Source organism: Anolis carolinensis, chromosome 3, assembly GCF_035594765.1.
Source record: "Anolis carolinensis isolate JA03-04 chromosome 3, rAnoCar3.1.pri, whole genome shotgun sequence".
In the NCBI taxonomy this organism is placed as follows: Eukaryota; Metazoa; Chordata; class Lepidosauria; order Squamata; family Dactyloidae; genus Anolis; species Anolis carolinensis.
In genome coordinates, this window is record NC_085843.1 from 139,756,839 (window position 1) to 139,778,845 (window position 22,007).

Sequence of the window (22,007 nt, forward strand, 5' to 3'; positions counted from 1 at the left end):
GGCTCCTGATATCGGGGTGTTTTAGAATGGGTCCTTCTGTGAAGCATTCTTTTAGGGTTTCAAATGCCTTTTGGCATTCTGGCGTCCAACTTAGTTTGGCGCCAGGAGCTTTTACTTTTGCTGTCTCTCCTTTCCCTTTTGTTTTTAAAAGTTCAGTAAGGGGTGTGGTTATTTGCGCGAAGCCTTTTATGAAGGATCTATAAAAATTTGCAAACCCCAGAAACGATTGCAATTGCCTCCTTGTTTGAGGCACTCCCCATTCTTTTACATCTGATACTTTAGCTGGATCCATAGCTAACCCTTCTGGAGATATCCGATACCCCAGAAAGTCAATTTGAGTTTTATTAAATTCACATTTGGACAGTTTTGCGTACAGCTTTGCTTCTCTTAGTCTCTGCAAAACTTCCCGGACCAATTTCACGTGCTTTTCCTTATCTTCAGTCACAATCAAGATATCATCAAGAAATATGAATACCCCTCTGTACAACCATGGGTGCAGTATTTCATTTATAAGCTGCATAAAGCACCCGCCTCCATTTTTTAATCCGAAAGGTAAAATTTTATATTCAAAATGGCCGAATGCGCAGGAAAATGCAGTTTTCCAAGTATCCTCCGGTTTGATCCTTAATTTATGGTATGCTTCAATTAAATCAAGTTTAGTAAATATGCTCCCTTTTTTCAATACGGTAATTAAATCCTTTACTAAGGGCATAGGGTATTTATTGTCCTTAGTAATTGCATTTAAATTTCGATAATCAATGCACAATCTTAGGGAGTTGTCTTTCTTTCTCCTGAATAACACTGGGGCCCCGAGAGGAGAATTGGATGGCTTAATGAAGCCCCGCGCCAGGTTTTTATCAATGTATTTCCTCAATTCCTCCTTCTCCTGCACAGACATGGGATACACTTTTGGTTTTGGTAAGTTTGCTCCTGGGGTTATTTCAATTTCTACTTCTATATTCCTTTTAGGAGGTAATTTACTTGCCTCTTTCTGATTGAACACATCCACAAAGTCTCTGTATTCAGGTGGCAATAGTTGTGGGTCTATTTCACCTTCTTCATCTCCCTCGTCCTCCTCTTCTGCAATCTTGCTTATCTCCCATTGCGTCTGCTGTTCTTTAAATGCTAGGCTCTTTCCTCTCCAATCTACTTCGGGATTTGCTTGTTCGAGCCATGGTATCCCTAATATTACTTGGTATGTGGCAATAGGGGCTATCACAAAGGATATTCTTCCTTCCCATTTGCCTATTTTACATGGGACCTCCCGTATTTCCTTTGTAGATACTTCCCCAGTAGCAACTGATCCGTCTAACTGCGAAAACGCAATTGGGGAGTCAAGCGCCATCTGCTGGCATTTCAACGCTCCTGCTAACTCTGGAGTTATAATATTCCTGGAACAACCACAATCCACAAATGCCTTGCAGGTGGCCCGATTCTCTAGCCCCGATAGGCAGATTGGCACTACTATCATGCGTTTGTCCCGACTCACCAATTTTTCTGGAGATTCTGGGGCTTGCACCTCCTCCTCCGCACGCCTCCCGGTTGCTGGCTTGGGCTTTGAGGGTTTTGGCGGCTCCCCCTTCCGGGCCCAGCATTCTGCTGCTCGATGGCCCGTCTTCCCACATACAAAGCATCCCGGTTTAGGTTTGTTGTCATCTCCTCTGGAGGGAATCCCCGGCCTCCCTCCGGGTCTTTCTTGCTTCCTCGTTTCTCCTCGACCTCTCGCCACCGGCCTTTGCTGGCCGCCGCTGCTCCTGAAGCGCTTTACTTGGGCCAGGGTGGATTCAACGCGCCCCGCTAGTTGAATCCATCCCTGTAGCGTTTCGGGGTCATCTCTGTGCGCTGCCCAGCTGAAAACCTCGGGGCGTAGTCCCTCTTTAAATATTTCCACTTTGGTTACTTCGGACCACTCTGGCACCCTTTCCGCGAGGTGGAGGAATTCCTCTGCGTACTCGGGCACCGTTTTGTCCCTCTGCTTTATTCCTCTAAGCTGGTCTCGAGCTCTCAATTGCTCTAGCCGGTCTCTGAACCGGTTTTCCAGTGCGGCGAGGAAGCGGGGCACTGACCTCAGGCATGGGTCCTGTCTGGCATGTAGTTGCACATACCAGCTGGCCGCTCCTCTCTTTAGTGTGTTGCCGATGGCCCGAACCCTGCTTGCTTCGGAGGGGAATGTGTGTGCATTGTCTTCCATGTATCCCCTGATGCTAATTAGAAAAAAGTTCAGTTCGGCTGATTCCCCTCCGTATTCTAGCTTGAGATCTTCCCTTCTTGGCATCCATTCAGCGGCCCGTTGATGCTGTCTGGGAGGCATGGGGAAGGGTTGCATCGGGTTTCCTTGGATCATTCCAAGATCATTAAGGTCATTCTGCGCGGCTCCCGAAATCCTGCCGCCGCTGTCGGCCCTTCCCCCCAGCCGCATACTGGCCTCGCTGTAGCCCCCGCATCTTGCCTTTCCCCGTCGTACGGCACATCCTCCTCCTCTTCCTGGATCTCCTGCTCCTCTCCGCCTTCGTCAGCTAATCCACTGGACCCGATCCCTGGCCCCAGTGGTCTTTCTACTCCGACGCCCATTCGGGGGGTTGGGAGCTCTGTTGGGGTTGGCGGCCTCAGAATTCCCAGAGCTTGCTGGCGCTCCACTTCGCGCGCCATTCTGTCCCGGAACTCCAGCTCTTGCCAATATTCCTCGTCTCCCTCGTCCCTTGCCGCCGCGGGACTCTGCGTTGAAGCTCGCTGTCCCCTCTGGCTCCAATCGCCTCCTTTGCTTGGCTCTCTCTCGGCGCCATATCGGATGTGCTCTTTTTGGAGATTCTCTTCCAATATTGGCACTATTCTCCCCACGGTATCCGACAGCCTGGATAAATGAGTTTCCAGGATGGATAACCGCAGGGCCACGGTCTCCGGCATGCTTCCTCCAGATCCCCAACTGGTTTCTGCCGCCGCCGGAACGCCTCTTCCCCCTCTGGGAATCCTCTGGGTCACGCCGTCCGGCTTGGGGTACCCCGTAGAGGAAGCTATGGCTTGCAATGTCTCTTCTGCCAACGGCAGAGCTCCCAGCGGAGGCCCCTTTGCTCCGTCATGGCTTTGATCTCCTTCCCTGCTCATTATCACTTCACTGCAAATTTGCAGGAGGGTGAGAACTGGATCCCTGACTTAATTGTCCTGCTCACTTCAAAGGATCAGTCTGAACGCAGATCAGAGATGGCTGCTCTCAAATCCAATCTTTATTGAAGAACACATGACTTTGGAAAAGTCAGGAATGACCCAATGTTTACATACAACTATTTTTATAACTTTTGATGCTACGTAACACCACACGTAAATATCATCATCAAGTCCCACCCCCAATATCACATTACTACCATTTTCACACGCTAGACCAATTATAATTGTTTATACTTTCGGCCCCAAGTTCCCAGGCATATTCTATCTTCTTCTGCCAGGTGCTTCTGGGATTGTTTATGTTATGACTCCCAGTTACAGGGCTGAATTACCAAAGCCCTGTAACTGGGTTCCATGACATGGGTGAATTACAACTTCCAACATCATGAGTATATTCCCTCCAAACTCTACCAGTATTCGAAGTTGGCCATGTTAGATATGTGTGCCAAATGTGGTCCGGATCCATCGTTGGCCTCAGGTATAAATCATATTTATACAGTTGTGGGAGTAAAGGGTACATGTATAGTGTTGCTATACACCTCTATATGGTGCTATGAGAAAGATGAGATATAAATTAAATTCTTTCTTTAAAAAAAGAAATAAATGTGAAGGTTTCCTGCTGCAAAAATCCACATACAGAGTATGGGTATGAAAGCAAGGTAACGAAGCAATGAAACCTTCAGAGGAGGTGCAGTAGAATAGCCTTGTGCCCTCATTAATCACATGGATACGTGAAGGCGTGCAGGGCCTACATACATATCAGGTCTCAGTTACACACTTTTCTCCACAACATGCACCAAGGGCATAGTGAACATGACTGATTTAGATTATCTGCATTTTTCATCATCTTGATTTATTATCCTAGGACTTCATCACATGCAATAAAATCAGCATTTCTACACATTTGAGAAACAGCAACCATCACATGGGGTTGCCTTTGAAGACTGTTCGGAAGCTGCAAATAGTCCAGCTAGAGGCAGCCAGGTAAATAACTGGGGCAGCGTACAGGGAGCACACAACTCCCATGCTGTGTCAGCTCCACTGGCTGTCAGTTAGCTACCAAGCACAATTCAAAGTACTCGCTTTGGCCTATAAAGCCCTAAATGGCCCTGGCCCAGTTTACCTGTCTGAACGCTTATACATCTTTGAACCACCACAGAGATTAAGGCCCTATTCTCAGTCCCAACACAGTCACAGGCACGATTGGCGGGGACGAGACACAGGGCCTTCTCAGTGATTGCCCCTCGGCTATGGAACTCCCTCCCTGGTGAGATTAGATCAGCCCCCTCCCTCCCGTCCTTTAGAAAGAGGGTAAAGACCTGGCTGTGGGACCAAGCCTTTGTGGCAGGGCAATAACGGCAGCAATAGGAAATTTCACCCTGCTGATCGGATAGTGTGGCTGTCTTGCAATGGTTTTAAATAGTGATTTTAATGTGAAGATAACTGATTTTAGTGGTTATGTATATTTATGGTTTATTTTATGCTCTGGCATTGAATGTTTGTAGTATATATGTTGTGCTCCACCCTGAGTCCCCTTCGGGGTGAGAAGGGTGGAATATAAATGTTTTAAATAAATAAATAAGTGATGCCAGCTCATACAGTGGGATCCAGGTATTTTGCCGTTTCTAAAGTGTGTTTCTTCCTAAACTTCCTAAGTCGATTGGCAATTGACTTCTTTTTCAATTTCCCACGTAGAGACATGTAAAAATGTCCAATTTACCATGTGATGGGATTTCCCCTTGCCCGCTTGTAAACATAATTATGACATCATCACGGAGGGAGGAACCGAGATGGGCCGTATTGATTCCTTCTTCCACCATTATTGTTTTGGAACAGAGGAGGAAGGAAGGGTAATTTACATATTTTTAACATAAAATAAATGGACTTACCTTTTGAACTGAAAGCTAACTGTACTTATAAAGAGAAATTATAATATCCAATGTAAACAAGGGAGGAGACAGTGGGAGGAGAAGTATGTCTCCTGTGTGATGGGAAGGCAAACGAATAATCAGAAAAGAAAGCAGAAAGAGGGAAACCATGTGATAGGGGAGGGAAATCATCAATTTCATTTCAAAATGGAGCTTTGTGAAGCTTAAGAGAAAGACAACGATCCCAAACACTTTACTTATCCCATGGAATGATATTCCTATACTAATTTTATGACAAGCTCTAGAAACCTTTACATTCCCTCTTTTGGGGTACCAGAATGGTCCCTTAGTAAATAACATGTTATCCTTACCCTGGAGAGGTGAAGATAAACTCTAAATGTTTGTTTAATTCCAATATCCTAATGACAGAGAAAAGCTACTGTCAAAGACGTCAGATCAAGAATACTGTTTACTGCTTTGGTACAGCACCTGTTACACTTTTCTTCGGAAGAACTTAATCTCTTCAAATCGATCTCCTACAAACTGCAAATGTTTGGGGTACAGCAAAGCCACAAATGACTTGGAAAGTATAACAAATCCTCTTACATCATCTTTGGGATGTACCCATGGCCTTTCAGATAAGCCTACTCACTGCATCAAGAAATATTTTTTTGGCTGATAACCAATATTACGACAATGCAGTTCATTAAAAGAGGTAGTAATTGCTGTGATGCTGATTTGGTCCTAGCATTTCCAGGAAAAAAATTAGATAAACCATAAAGTGAATTCAGAGAACAATTATTAATGGGATTAAAAGCCTGCAGCTGAATGCCAAAATTATTTTCAGTATTATAGCATGGGTAACTTGGAGGTCACACTAAAAGATTATGAAAACTAAGGAGAAACAGAAGTAGTTTATCATAGTCCAAGTAAGATATGATGTATCACATTTTGGAACCTGAATGTCAGGAAATGCTGCATGAATCTGAGTTTTAGGGCAAATAAGCTAACATATTGCTCCTCCCAATATGAACTTTTTTGTAGTTTATCATTTCCATAAAATCAAAGATACTATTGCATATTTCATCATAAAGGGAGATCAGATTGATGGGGACATGGGATCTTTGTGGTAGAACCCAGGATATTAGATTTCCTAATGAGAGTGGCAATGAAAATGTGTAGTGCTTTTCATTTAATGCTTTTTTCATGAGGTAGCTCTTGTTCTTTGAAATGATTCATGCTTTTGATTTCTCTGATTACTGTAAATCATTTTTAATGTTTTGTTGTACATGTTGCCTTGGCAATTTAGAATTATTTTCTTACTAAAGGTGAATTAAAAGTGTTTTAAGAAAATTAAGAAAGATTCCAGTTTTTTGGAAAAAAGAAAGCTGAAACAAAGTAAATGATAATGATAATGATAATGATAATAATATAGTAGAGTCTCACTTATCCAAGCTAAATGGGCCAGCAGAAGTCTTGGATAATAAGGAGGGATTAAGAAAAAGCCTATTAAACATCAAATTAGGTTATGATTTTACAAATTAAGCACCAAAACATCATGTTATACAACAAATTTGACAGAAAAAGTAGTTCAATACGCAGTAATGTTATGTTGTAATTGCTGTATTTACACATTTAGCACCAAAATATCATGATATATTGAAAAGATTGACTACAAAAATGCATTGGATAATCCAGAACCTTGGATAAGCGAGTCTTGGATAAGTGAGACTCTACTGTCCGATGTAAGTTAATTTTTTAACTGATTTATAGTGTATTGTACAATTTTTATATATGCGTTTTATTGTAAGCCGCCCTGAGTCCCCTGTTGGGTGAGAAGGGCGGGATATAAATATTGTAATAAATAAATAAATAAATAAATAAATAAATAAAATAGTGTAATTGTATTTCTTACCTGCCTCTCCTTCAGGCAGCTTACACAATGTTGCTAGTCATCCCTGGACTCTTCTTTCCCTAGTAAACTGGGAAATTTTACTTTAAAAAAAGGCCTAGATTCCCCCAGCCAGAAAATGTTTTAATCGATGGCCTGGGTAACAAGTCAAATTACAGCAAATCCACTGTAATAATTCACTTTGCATTCAAAAGTGAATTTAGCAGATCCACTCTAGTTGGTACTATCAATTCAAGGCCCCAAATACACAGGGTGTTTGAAAAAGAACTCACTATTCACCACTGAAATATTTTGTACCATTGTATATTTTCAAAGTCCTTCCCACTATTCATTTAAAAGTCCTAGTTAAGCAAGAAAGATTGTGCATATGGACTCAAGGTCTTTCTAACTACTTCACTGTACATAAAAAATTTTAGTCGCCCCAAATTGCCCCCCAAACCCTGGGTCAGCTTATCCATGGGTCAATATATGTAATGGACCTTAACTGCTCTCTCAGTAGAGTGGTGAATGGTGAGAGCTGGAAGCATCCTGGGAGAACCTAAAGAAAGCCCCAAGTCCTGCACTCTTCCTGTGGCAGCACTGCTTCTGGAGCTTTTGAATTCCTGGGTGGAAAAATGGTGGCCAGGGACAACTGGCCCCTGAGGCAACTGTGGCACTTCCCCTCTCAATGGAATGACTCTTGACTTAGGACCTAGAGCTTGGATCTACTTTAAATCCATTTTAAGGAGGGGGCTTTAAACTGCTCAGCCAGACAGGTCCTGGGCCTCACCAGACTACAAACCCCAGAATTCTGTAGGAGGCAAAAACCGGATTTAAAGTGGGTTCATGCTCTAGTATGATGAGGAAGCTATTCATGGGTTTCCTGCAACTTCTCTTGGCATTACTGTTTAATCCAATCTTTCTGTAACATATAAACCTAAATCAAATTATTAGTTGCAAACTAGATTATACCCATTATTTGTGTTGCTTTTATATGTAGCCTTTCTACCTGTGGGAGAGCTAAGTTACATCAGCCAAGCTGACAGTGATTTAGTGAGTCTACTCTGGTTGAAAATTAATTTGGGAATACACTGGGCAGGGGAAAGCTGCCCTTGAATGATGTACAGTATGGTCCCTTATCTCTGGAGCCTGTATCCATGGTTTCATTTATCTATGTCTGAAAAATATGACCCCACTAAACATTTTCTAGGTCCTCCAATATGACTCTATGGTATTTTTGGGCCAGACGTCCTCTATTTCAATAGGGTTATTGTCTGCAGTATTGTGTTTGCATGTGAAATCCAGAAACATATCCCTGGATATAGAGAGTGTACTGTATCATTATATAGTCAGTCACTGTAGGAAATTGCAGTGTTGTATACCTGGTGGCACAGTGTGTTAAAGCGCTGAGCTGCTGAACTTGCGGACTGCGATGGTGCTAAAGCCAATTGGGAAGACTCCAGCCAATTGTAATGGTGTCAAAGCAAATTATAAATACTGTTTCCACTGCTTTGAATCTTTTAATCCCTCTAGATTATATATATCACCTTTGTATGAGGGGAAGGATTACATGGGGTGATCTTTATTTCAAGATCCCAGCCTCTGTCTCTGTAGTTAGGGATTTCTGTGTTGTTGTTCCCTTTCTGAGGTAACTGTGACTATTACTCTTCCCCAATTAGGTGATTTATTAAGGTAACTGCCACCAACGTGAGGCTTTTGAATTATCACCGATGAAACTTGGCTCCACAGACGCAGATGAGATGAGATGAGTCGGTTGTTAACAAAGAACAAGTTTATTGCATACAAAGCTTATGGTTGCAGGTTGACTGATTTACTTATGGAACTTTAGATAAACAAGTGGTTTAATAACTCTTATAACCACCACAACAGTAGTCTCTGGTGTACTTCCACTCTCACTCTCCTACTGATGATATAAATTGTAGCGAACTCTAACCTCAGCTGAGCTCCTTAGTGAACAATGTCCAAACTACAATAAAAACCTTTAATTTGATCTACTACCGATCAAATTCCTGATCACTAGTCCTTCCCAACTAGAGATCTTGACTAGGCTCCCTTTAGTCTGCCTTGACTAAAGATTTTGGCCAAGCCTGTCTCCTCAGCCCTTCTTGACTGAAAAGCCTCCAGCCACACACACCCTGGCTTCTTTTAAAAACTCCCCTTTTTTCTTTTCATGGCTCCACCCACTTCTCCCTCTGGTGAGCTAGCCAGCTAGCCTTGGTAACAGCACTACTGTGGATTGAAACAAGATGGCTTCTGTTTCAGCTACTGTGTCAACTAAACACAAATACATACTCTAACAGTTAAAATTAAACATAATTACTATGACTTCTCCACACGGACCAAAAGGTCCCAGGTTCAAATCCCGTGAGCGGAATGAGCGCCCACTGTTAGCCCCAGCTCCTGCCAACCTAGCAGTTCGAAAACATGCAAATGTGAGTAGATCAATAGGTACCACTCTGGCGGGAAGGTAATGGCGCTCCATTCAGGCATGCCGGCCACATGACCTTGGAGGTGTTTATGGACAACGCCGGCTCTTTGGCTTAGAAATGGAGATGAGCACCAACCCCCAGAGTCGGTCACGACTGGACTTAATGTCAGGGGAAACCTTTACCTTTACTTATACATGAATAGTACCAAGTTGTGTTATTGAGAAATTGACGCCCCTCATAAATAGACACAAATGGATGGAGATGAATTAAAAATGATTTTTTTTTCATTTTCATTTTAAGCTGTTTTATCAATGTCGAAAACTGCCACGCAAGTCTGAGAAAGTTCAGCCAGCTATATCTCACTTTGTTTATGAAACCAGCTTTTATGAAATTGTATAAACAATATCAAATGAAATTAACCTTTAAAGCAGGGGTCCCCATATCCTCCAAGGTCATTTACCTGGCCCCCGCCCTCAGTTTTAGACTTAGGCTAGCCCGAAATCTGAAATGACTTGAAGGCACACAACAACAACAACAACAACAACAACAATCTCAATTAACTTTACTATCTCATTGGCCAGAAGCAGACCAACGCTTCCCATTGAAATCCTAGTAGGTTTATGTTGGTTATTCTTATTTTTAAATATTGTATTGTTCTTTCATTGTTTTTTTTTTTGTTGTTTTTTTGCACTACAAATAAGACATGTGCAGTGTGCATAGGAATTTGTTCGTATTTTTTTTTCAAATGATAATTCAGCCCCTCAACAGTCTGAAGGATTGTGGACCGGCCCACTGCTTAAAAAGTTTGAGGACCCCTGCTTTAAAGTGTCACTAAACTACAGATCTATAAAATTGCCTTGCTTAATCTCATGCCTTAGGACAGGAAATGGGCTAAAGCTGGCTGATGTATGCAAGCCTGAAGGAGCCCGGGTCTCATTGATAGGATATTTATTGTATTTCTGTGAACCAAAACTCTTTTCCATTGAGAAATCTCTTTCTCGTTGATAAATCCTCTTAGTGTATTGGGACATTTTCTGGCTTTCACTGATGAGACCAGAAATATTGGCTGATACAGATCAGCCGGCCTGCTGCAGGCGAAACCAGCCCACATACCATCAAGTGATCCCAATCACACTTTAGTGTTTTCCAGACTACCCCTTTGTGTTTACCTGCACTGAACATTAAACCAATCAAGGACTAATTTGTATGTTTGCCAGTCACGTTCCTGGGGGTTGTGCCCTTTTCAGGGGTGAAATCAAAAATGGACTCAACTTCAAACCAACGAATGGTAGTTGTTTATTCTTCCTGTCATGGGGAACCACCAACCAGCGATGACATCAAAGGGAATCTCCAGTCAGTGGGAGCCCGGATGCCGTCAGCCGATCAGAGGCTGGTGAGGATGTTTCAAATGGCTGTTAAAATGAACAAATATGCTCTGCATTTCCCAATGCAGACAAGTCAGCTCTTTGAGAGTGCAGACTCTATTCAAACCTGGTTCATGTTTTAGCCTGGCCTTTGGAGTAGCGAAGCGCACTGGGCTTCAAACCTCAACCTGTGGTCTTAGCGGATAGCTGAAATCACTCAACAATTGGAGAAGGCTACCGCCAAATGCAATTCAAAATCTGTGGATGGGTGCCACCCGCATACAAAGCTTATAATATTTAAAATCTTTTGCCGCATTCAGAGCCTTAAAAAGACATATTTTAATTACAGCTACTGTCTCATTGGGTGTTGCCATCCAGGAAAGCAGCATCTCCCAGTTCTGGGTGTCCAAGCATTTCTTTTTCAGTCCTCCTGTGGGAAATAGCCCACAGCCTGCTTGTGGTGCTGCCGATATTAACCTTACATAACATGCCATGAGGCAGATGGCCACCCATTGCTTTTGCTGAAGCACCCCTGTGCTAACACATCGGGTCTTAGAATAAGGTTCTCTGTCTTGTTTTGGAAAATGACAGGCAAATGCCCTACTGACGTCAAAGGGATTAAGAATACAAAAAGGTACGTAGGTTTTGTTTGAAAGAAATCTATTAGAGAGCAGAATAATCTCCCAAGGAAAGGAGTATCTTTTCCATTGTCAGAAGTAGGGGGAGAAGGATTAAGTAGCTCACAACACACTAGAAAGTGTTTAACAGGCAATAACCTTGTTCCTGAAACACAGTAGGGGAAGGGTAGTTGACCCACAGCAAGAAATTACAATTCACATGAGTCACAGAGTAATGAAAATGATAGATCTCCAACATGTGTCACTCCCATTTCTCCCTGCTTTCAATGGTATCTTGTAATGTCTTCCATTATCCAAGCAATAACAAAGCTACCTATAAATATATCAATAATGCTTATCTTGTTAACTTTAATTCCACATTAATTTGGAAAGGACACTGAATTGGGTGCTCTATTTGGTTAAGTTGTATGTGTGCGTATGTGCCTTCAAGTCATCAGTTGACTCATTGACATATTGCAATTCTATAGGGTTTTCTTAACCAAGACATGTAGACAATACATCTCTTTTCATAGTTTTGTGTTCTGTCTTCCACCACATGGGTTACATTAAAACTTTTTAACTGCACCAGTCAGCAACATTCACAGTAATATCTGAAACTGCACCCAGTATAATACTATGATCTAAGTAGGCAATGCAAATTCAAATGCATTTTCTATTACATTAGTACAATAGGCTCCAAAGTCGTCTACCAACCAGTAGATCATTAAGCAGCTCTCTCAAAATGCAAAGTGGTTTTTTTTTCCGTGTCAGGAGCAACCTGAGTTACTTCTGGATTGAGAGAATTGGCCGTCTGAAAGGACGTTGCCCAGGGGACACCCGGATGTTTTTGATGTTTTACCATCCTTGTGGGAGGCTTCTCTCATGTCCCTGCATGGAGCTGGAGCTGATAGAGGGAGCTCATCCGCGCTCTCCCCGGGTGGGATTCGAACCTGGCAGCCTTCAGGTGAGCAACCCAACCTTCAAGTTGCAAGGCTTTTATCCCCTAGGCCACCGGAGGCTCCAATGCAAAGGGTAAATGTGCCGTCCGCCGGACAATAAAAAACTATAAAACTGAAACGTGCTGTCCTTTATCCGGGCGAACTGCAAATCCCTATAAGCTGTCCTATAGATATTGAACGACTGAGTCTGGATAACTTCAAAAAAGGATGTTTATTCATACAAGGTTGTAAACCTGGCACAGATCTTAAAGTTGCAGAAAATGAAACAAATTTCCATAGGTTTTAGTTGCAGAATTATCCCTGGTTCCAGAAGGCAAAAGTGATTATAAAACCACTATACCCTAATCACGCTGCCTATATTAGAAGGAGAAACTCTTTCCTTCCCTATCTTTACAGCAAAGATTAGTTCTAGAAGCGATGGAATAACTTTGCTCCTCTAACTAGATTTCCTATTCCAGATCAATATAATTCAATACTTATCTAATTTGGATAGGCTTAGATTGGCCTGGTTTTGTGGATGATTTGTCCCAGTTAGCTTTGCACAGCTCCAGCACGTTGGAAGACTATAGCCAGAATGAAACTCTAAAATGGAGACTAGACCCTGGTAAAAAGGGCGGTCCTAAGATGTTGCACTCTTTGACCAATCACTGCAAAGAAAACTGCAGCCAGCTCTTGCAGATTCCAAGCCACTTTTCCTAGGCTTTTGCAGCCAGAGGCTCAAACAAAATGTAAAGGAGGGAAAACAAACAAACGACCAATAGGTAAGGCAAACCATCGTCCTGGGGGACGGAACACTCCCCGCTAAATTCCCAGGATGTGGGAATTTACCAATCAAAAACATACAAACACCTTTGTATACACAACAATACAAACACTAGAACTTTAAACATCTCCAATAAGCAACACGAGGTCACTAATTGGTCTGTCCAAAATGGACACTTTGCCTCTGTTGCAAGTCTTTAATTGAACTTTCCTGACCTTACCATCCGGGCAAGGAAAGGTCTTTAATACAATGCCCATGGGCCATGCATGGCGGGGCAAGTCTTTGTCCTTTGGCAACACAAGGTTTCCCACCTTGGCATTGTCCTTTGGGTTTGCCAGAGTCTTCTGGTTGGAAGCTGGCTTAAGTATTCGGCCTTCCACCTCTTCCAGAAGTGGTTGGCTAAGGTCTGCACATGCAAAATTGGTGCCACAGTCCGACCAAATTAACTTAATTGGCCCTCTGAGGGCTATGAACCTTTTCAATGCGTTTAAAAATGATGAAGTGTCCATCCCTTCTATGACTTCTATATGGACAGCTCGTATTACTAAACAAGTAAACAAAACTGCCCACCTCTTGTTATTTACAACACCACCCCTGGTTTTTCTGGTAACAATTTCCCAAGGACCAAACACATCGATTCCCACATGGGAAAAGGGTGGGTCTGTCAAAGTCCTATCCTGAGGTAGTTCTGCCATTAACTGACTTTGACAGTTTCGCCTAAGGCGCCTGCATTTAACACATTTGAAAATACAACTGTTGACCAACCTTTTGGCATTAACTACCCACAGACCTTCATTTCTAAGGGCTGCCTCAGTTAGAGTTCTACCTTGATGATGGATTTTCTCATGGTAGTGACGAACCAACAACAAAGCAATATGGCTATTGGGGGGTACAATGATAGGGTTCTTTATACACACTTTGAGTTTAGCCTTAGCTAACCTCTCACCCACTCTTAAAATGCCCTCTTTATCCAGAAATGGGTTCAGCTCACACAAGAAACTCCGGCTGGGGGTGTTAAGCCCTTGTTCTAACCTGGCTGTTTCTTGACTAAACTCATGCCTCTGAACCGACCTGAGTATTACTCCCTTAGCCTTTAGCATGTCCTGAACTTGCAAAGGCTGACTATCTTTGCAGACTAAGCGATGTATAAGCCTAGCTACTGCTCTAAGAAGACTGTGCCACTCCGAAAAACGTTCAAAACGGTGTGGTTCCAGGCAAGATCTTTGGCCCATCTTGATTTCTGTGGTCATCTTGCAAACTTTCACCTCTGCACTTCGTGAGACTTGAGCATTCATAATGTCCGAAAACCTTTGCTCATCTTTCGAGAGCGCTGTGGCTTCGTCTCTCTCAGAGACTTTGAAGATGGAGGAATACTCTGGAGTTATCCCCTGACAATAGACCGAGATATGACTCAAACAGCTATGCATTAGTGTGGGGCGACTACCTTGAAGCACATGCGCTTGACGAGTGCCCACCGACGATGGAGGGTGCATCCTATTTATGCACACTGGGCCTGTAACTGTCCAGCCTAGTGGTAGCAGCTGAGCAATGGGCGCCCCTGGAGGTCCCTTAACTTGGTCGTTCACATAGAACAAGTTCGGACAGTCCGCACCAAGCAGAAGGGCAATGTCCACATCTGGCTGAAAGGCTGGTATGGCATTCTTTAACCGTCGCAAATGTGGATGAGCCTCCACAACTTCTCTAGTTACAATTTGTTTTTTGTTCCGAGGGATGGAGGAACACTCAATCAGGTCTGGCAACTTGAACTGTCTCTTCTGGTCGCAAGAGGAGACAACAAAGCCAGATGCTATGCGACCCTGCAACTTCTTTTTTCCTGCACATGTAGTCATGGTGTAATTGACCATCTTGGTTTTTATGTCAAACAGTTGGAAAAACTCTGGAGTCGCCAGGGAGGCGTCGCTTTGTGAATCCAAAGCCACGTAAAGTCTCTTTTTAAGCCAAGGTCTTCTGGCTGGATATACATCTGCTAGGCAGATGGGATGGCAGACTCTGAACTGGTGCACGTCAGAGCATAGTTCAGTACAGGCGACCGATGGAGCATCCTCCTGCATCCGTGACGCGGTCTGCATGTTGGTGGCTTCAGTAGATGACCCTTCTTTGGAAGACGTGTCCCCTTTGGCGCGGGAGACAGCGTCAGAGTTGTGCATCGCGGTGCAATGCTTAAGGCTGTTACACCTTGCGCATTTGACGTCCTCTTTGCAGTTGGATGCAAAGTGAGGAGTTGCTCCACAGCACCTAAAACATATGCCCAGCTTCTGTACAATCTGTTGTCTTTCTTTATAAGGCTTCTTGCCAAATTCCCGGCAGTTGGCCAAACTGTGAGGCTTTTGGTGAATGGGGCAGAGCACCTCCTTCACCTCTGACTTGGATTCGTTGGCCCTGTGCTGAGTTTCAACAGCCTTAACACTAACCGGTCTTTTGGCCTCTCTGGATGGTTTCTTGTCCACTTCAGGTGCCTTCTCTGGCTGGGTCCCTTGGTATAAGGTGGGGAGGCCCGTCTGCGGATCATTCCTTTCTCTGGCCGCCCTGGTGATGAACTGGACCAAATGAGAAAATGGAGGGTATGCCTGGGAGTGGGCCTCCTTGTAGTTGAAGACCTCCTGTCCCCAGCGTTCTTGCAAAGTGAAGGGCAGCTTGGTCAAGATCTGCCTCTGGGACAGGTGCTGATCGAGGCACTTCAAACCGGGCAGTTCTGGATTCTCCTTGGCCGACTCTAATTCCGTAAGGAGATCGCTGAGGTCCCACAAGAGTTTGAAGTCTTTGAGTTTTAAAGCTGGGAACCTTTGGAGCTTGTCCATAAGAGATGCTTCAATCTCTGTGCTGGCCCCATACCTCTGCTGCAACCTGGCCCAGGCCTTTTCCAGGGCTTTGTCGGGATCGGCTACGTGGGCTGCGTAGATCTTCTTAACTTGTGAGGTTGAGGCTGGGCCCAACCATGCAGCCAGAAGAGTCAGTTCTTCCTCAGGCAATAACTTTAAGTCTCTGATTGCTCTCTGGAAGGTGGCCTTCCAGAGAAGAAATTCCTCAGGCTTGTCCGAAAACTTTTCGACACCCTTGTCCTTAAGATCTCTTCTGGGACTTCTGATGATGGAGACAAGCTGGGACTCCGGCGTCGAAGGGAACAATTGAGGAGTTTGCTGTTGTGGAGTGGACTCCCACCGTGTACCTTGCGTCAACCTTTGGCCTCTTGGAGGGATGACATCTACCACTGACGAATCGATGGTTCCCTGTGCAGCTGTCTGTAGGGGCCAACTAGCGCTCGGCCTTGAGGCCCTGATTGACTGACCTAGGGTTTTAGCAGGAGGCACAGGTAGCTCGAGCAAGGGTGAGCTCCCCGCTATGACGCTCTGCTCTGCAGGAAACTCAAAAGTGACTTTGGGGCCCTGCTCTGGGTAAGGAGAGAAGTCTCCCTGTTCCTCATCCGAAAACTGGCTGTACATGCTGCCAAGGTGCGCAAACACTTTGGCAGAAGGGTCCTGTATTGGTAACTGGCTTACATTTTCTTCTGTGAGTGGCTCAATTAGGGCCTTGGCCAAAGTCTCAGCCCTTACCCTTTTGGCTGCGGCATCCATCTTTATTCTAAGCATCTCTATACGAGCCTGTTCTATTTGCATTTCGCTTTGTCTACGGGCCTGTTCTATTTGCATTTCGCTTTGTCTTTGGGCCTGTTCTATTTGCAGTCGTTGCTCTTCTTCTTTAAAGGGAAGGGTGAGATCAGCTGCCTTAGCATCAGCCTCCGCCCCCGCTACCTTGCTCTTTAGCTCCAGACGTGCAGCCTCCTTAATGTGCAAGGCAGCTAGGGAAGAGATGGCACTCCCAGCAGCAGAAGACTTGCTAGAGTGGCTGTGTTTAGACGATGCACGCTCCCTTAGTTTAGATACCTGGCTAGAGCGGTTGGACTTAAGACTAAGTGCCACAGCAGGTGATTTCAAAAGATTGGTCTCATGGCTGCATAAGGAAGCTAGGATTGCCCTCACCCTATTTTCTTTCTCATTAGTGTCAGCTAAAACACTCCCTATTTCTAACTCTGAATCCTTGGCGTTAATGCGCTCGAGGACCTGGACTATCTTAGACACTAAACCCCTCCAAAGACCGAAGGCTTCTTCGAGGTCTGTCTGTAATATGGCTGGCACCCTTGTGATACCCAAGCTCTCTATTCTGTCCATTAATGTTACAATTCGCTCCCATGCCGAACCTAACCTCACATGGAGGAGCTCCTTTTCATCTATTAGATGGGCTAGCATCTTGGCTGAAGGGTGCTTTATCCTTTGGGGCCTTTCATTCCTACTTTCAGCCTCAGAAGGAGGTACGCCATCTGTATCATCTTGAAATTGCATAGACATTATGTATTCTTAATAGCAAGTAAATTTACAACAAAGGCAAATGCAATATACCTGCAAGTAAATTTACAATAAAAGCAAATTCAATATATAATACAATTCACAGCACTTAACCATAGCAATATATATCACTAAGTAACTATACTTTACAAAGATTGTGACCTTTGGCGCCAGATTTTGGTGGGCAAGTTGCAAAATGCCAACTGACAGCAACTTGCCACTTGTTACCTCCCTTGCCCGAGTGACGTAAACTGCCAAAATGGCGACTTCGCCAAATTTTCAAGCACCTCGTGCTCTGCGGCTCGAGGCCTGCCGCCGAAGGAGCACCGAGGCTGGCTTTGGAAAGGAGGAGAGAAGAGACGCCTCCTCCCCGCTGTGAAGGGAGGTCACCACCGCAGGTCGATGAAACAGGTCACCACCGCAGGACGATGAAGCAGGTCACCACCGCAGGACGATGAGGCAGGTCACCACCGCAGGACGATGAGGCAGGTCACCACCGCAGGACGATGAGGCAGGTCACCACCGCAGGACGATGAGGCAGGTCACCACCGCAGGACGATGAGGCAGGTCACCACCGCCGGACCATGAGGCAGGTCACCACCGCAGGACGATGAGGCAGGTCACCACCGCCGGACCATGAGGCAGGTCGAAGCCGGCCGAGTGCTCCGGCCGAACTCGCAGCAGCGTTGCCAGGCCTGTCCAGGTTCTAGCCTGGTTCTGGTGGGCTTCACGCCTCAGAGCCAGCCAAAGAACTGTCGCTGGTGCTCCGCGGCTCGAGGTCTACCGCCGAGGGAGCCCTGGACGTTGCTGGGAACTGCACAGCCTGTGCAAACCCAGAAAGCCACTGGGCTACGTGCGCACACGCGAGCCAAATAGCAAGGAAATAGAGCCCCACTATTTGACTCCTTCAGGTCTGAGAGCGGGCTCCACTGCCTCAGACGCTGGTAGAGTCTTTAGGTATGCAGACTGAGCTCAGGCGGAAAAGCCGCAGCCTATACTAAAACTTCCTAAACTATAAAAAACTATAAAGCCGTGCAAGCTAGCTGAAGCGGAAAAACCGCTGATCGACCTCAAAACTGTGCCGTCCGCCGGACAATAAAAAACTATAAAACTGAAACGTGCTGTCCTTTATCCGGGCGAACTGCAAATCCCTATAAGCTGTCCTATAGATATTGAACGACTGAGTCTGGATAACTTCAAAAAAGGATGTTTATTCATACAAGGTTGTAAACCTGGCACAGATCTTAAAGTTGCAGAAAATGAAACAAATTTCCACAGGTTTTAGTTGCAGAATTATCCCTGGTTCCAGAAGGCAAAAGTGATTATAAAACCACTATACCCTAATCACGCTGCCTATATTAGAAGGAGAAACTCTTTCCTTCCCTATCTTTACAGCAAAGATTAGTTCTAGAAGCGATGGAATAACTTTGCTCCTCTAACTAGATTTCCTATTCCAGATCAATATAATTCAATACTTATCTAATTTGGATAGGCTTAGATTGGCCTGGTTTTGAGGATGATTTGTCCCAGTTAGCTTTGCACAGCTCCAGCACGTTGGAAGACTATAGCCAGAATGAAACTCTAAAATGGAGACTAGACCCTGGTAAAAAGGGCGGTCCTAAGATGTTGCACTCTTTGACCAATCACTGCAAAGAAAACTGCAGCCAGCTCTTGCAGATTCCAAGCCACTTTTCCTAGGCTTTTGCAGCCAGAGGCTCAAACAAAATGTAAAGGAGGGAAAACAAACAAACGACCAATAGGTAAGGCAAACCATCGTCCTGGGGGACGGAACAGGTAATGACATATAAAATTGGAAGTCAATTCAAATCTATTTACACATACAAAGGCACTAATAAATATGTGGAGTTTTTATCTACACTATGGCTGGCATTTTGTGGGTGCGCCTTAAGTCCCTCTGGACAAAACAGATGCAAGAAATAAATAACATTTTTAGAGGCCAAGAAAAAATATTAATGTCTTAAAACAGAATTACGGGTCACAATACACATTACATTTTAAGTGAATGCCTAAAGTGATTTAAATATACTCCAATAAATGTAAATAATGAATGCAGCAAGCAAGTATCTGCAAATACTGGAGAAGAGGTAGTATTGTTGTACTGTCAAGCAATGATAAGGAGCAAGAAAGTGAATGTGTAGCTCTCCAGATGTTTTTGAACTAAGAGCTTGTACAAGTTACTTTTTTGGACTGCAAATCTTAGCTGTGCTGTTAGAGCATTATGAGAATTGGAGTAGCTTTTCCATCCTCTCTGACCAATGGCCATGAAACTGGGACATGGAATCTAACCACAACTAGAGAATCACAGATTGGTAGTAGAATTGCTATACCCTTTTCAGATGACCTCCTTCTACACATTACTTGAACACATGGAGGAGAATGGAACAAATTTGTGTGCAACTACACATGTATATTACCCACAATTCCCTTTCCATGTCAGATACCTAGAAGACAGGCAGTCAGCAAGGTATTTTATATTCTCCCTTTCATGTATCAAACGTAGGCATTGACAGCAATAAGTAAACAGAGCTTTGGAGGTGGATTCGTGTATAAACTATTGCAAAATAACTTAGTGTAAAGAGTGGGTCATTCTTCCAGAGTTATTGAACTGCAACTTCCATCAGCCCTGGACAGTAAATTTGAAAGATGACGGGATCCACAGTCTAACTGAACGGCAATAAGATGGTAGATCTTCTCTTTCCAGTAATAACAATAAAAAACCTTTTGTAGCTTTAAATAAAGGACCAGATGTGTTGGACCACACAGGTATACTAGTAGTGACATGATTAGTTGCATCTGAGTGCACAGCCAATGGCAAACAAAAGCAATGCTCACAAATCTTCCAGAAGTAATACAAGAATCCTTCAAGCATGGATTGCCCTGGGATGAGCTGTCATCCCTCATCCTAGTAGCAAATATAGAAATGAATCCATTTATTATTAAACTGATCTCTGCTCCGAGCCTTCAGCAATAGGCAAAAGAGATGAACAAGGACCAAACTAGAAGGAATGTGAGTCGTTACATTACAGTTCTTCTAAAAATGGCTGGGTATGGATTGTTGTTGTATGCTTTCAAGTTGTTTCCAACTAATGATTACCCTAAAACATATCTATCATGGGGTTTTCTTGCCAATATTTTTCCAGGTGGGGTTGGCCTTTGTTTTCCTCTGAGGCTGAGATAGTGTGACTTGCTCAAGGACATCCTCCCGTATTCCATGGCTGAGTGGGCATTTGAAGCCTTATTTCCAGCATTGCAATCCAATGCTTAGACCATTACAGCATGCTGGCTCAAGTATGGATATATTTAACAATTCAAGAGACCAAAGTGAAAGGCATTGATCTCTCTGGCTCCAGGGAAAACCCTTCCTCTGGAGCTAATATTTGCTTTTGGAACAAATTTCCCACAGCAGTGACAGAGGAGAGATTTTTGTCAAGAACATGTGCGAGAAGTGTTAACTATCTCTCCTCGCAACTGTACTGTCTGTTCTTTTTCTGTTAATGTCTCCTTTCAGCTGCTACATTTATACAATATACAATAATAGTAATAAAGGACAAATGCAAAGAATTCTTTAACAACTTTGCATCTAGCTCTAAATTGAAACATACCAACTTTAATTCAGAATACACACACACACACACACACATACAATTTATTGTTTGCATTTTCATCCACTTCAATTGCACATACAGTCTATCTCAAAAATAAAGAGGGGACAAAGCCTATGAGGCACAAAATACACCTAAGCATTTCATATGCAACATGTTCTTTAAATACCACGTACATAGGGGAAAAGAAGCTGAGGGGCCATTTTACATTATACAGATCTATCTTTAAATGCCATGCTATGGAATCCTGGGATTAGTAATTTAGAGCCGGGCTCATCTTGTTGAAGATTAGCATTTGCTCCTAACCTATTCCTCTTTAAATGACTGGAGCCCTCCACATTTGCAGGTTTAACGTTTGTGGATTTGATTATTCATGGATTGATTTGTACTCTCTAAGAATCTGTGGGTCCTCCAGGATGATTCTATAGGCAACTTCCATTAGAGTTGCCCTGGAGGACTCAGGGTGCATCTACACTGTAGAAACAATACAGCATGACATCACTTTTAACTGCCATGGAATCCTGGGAGCTGTAACACTGAAGTTCTCTATCTCTAACAAACCGAGATCCTTGTCATTTGTAAAGGTGTATGCGAACCCATCTCCTATTCTTACAATACAATCCTCAAATCCACAAATTACTTGCCCCATCATTTCGGTCTTTCTGAAGAAGAAGAAAAAACACAATTCTAAAATAGGAATCCTGGGAGTTTCCGAATGTAAACGTGTAAGCTAAAAAGCCTTATATTATTTTACATGGCAAATTTTTTTGTATGCAGTTTAGTATCTCTTATCTGAAATGCTTGGGACAAGTAATATTTTGGATTTCAGATTTTGGAATATACTCTGGCACTTTAGTTTTGAATTGATGGCAGCTAGTTTTATCTATAGATATTCTGCATTTTTAACATTGAGCTTATTATATTTTATGATATGTGTGTTGATAGTGGTTGT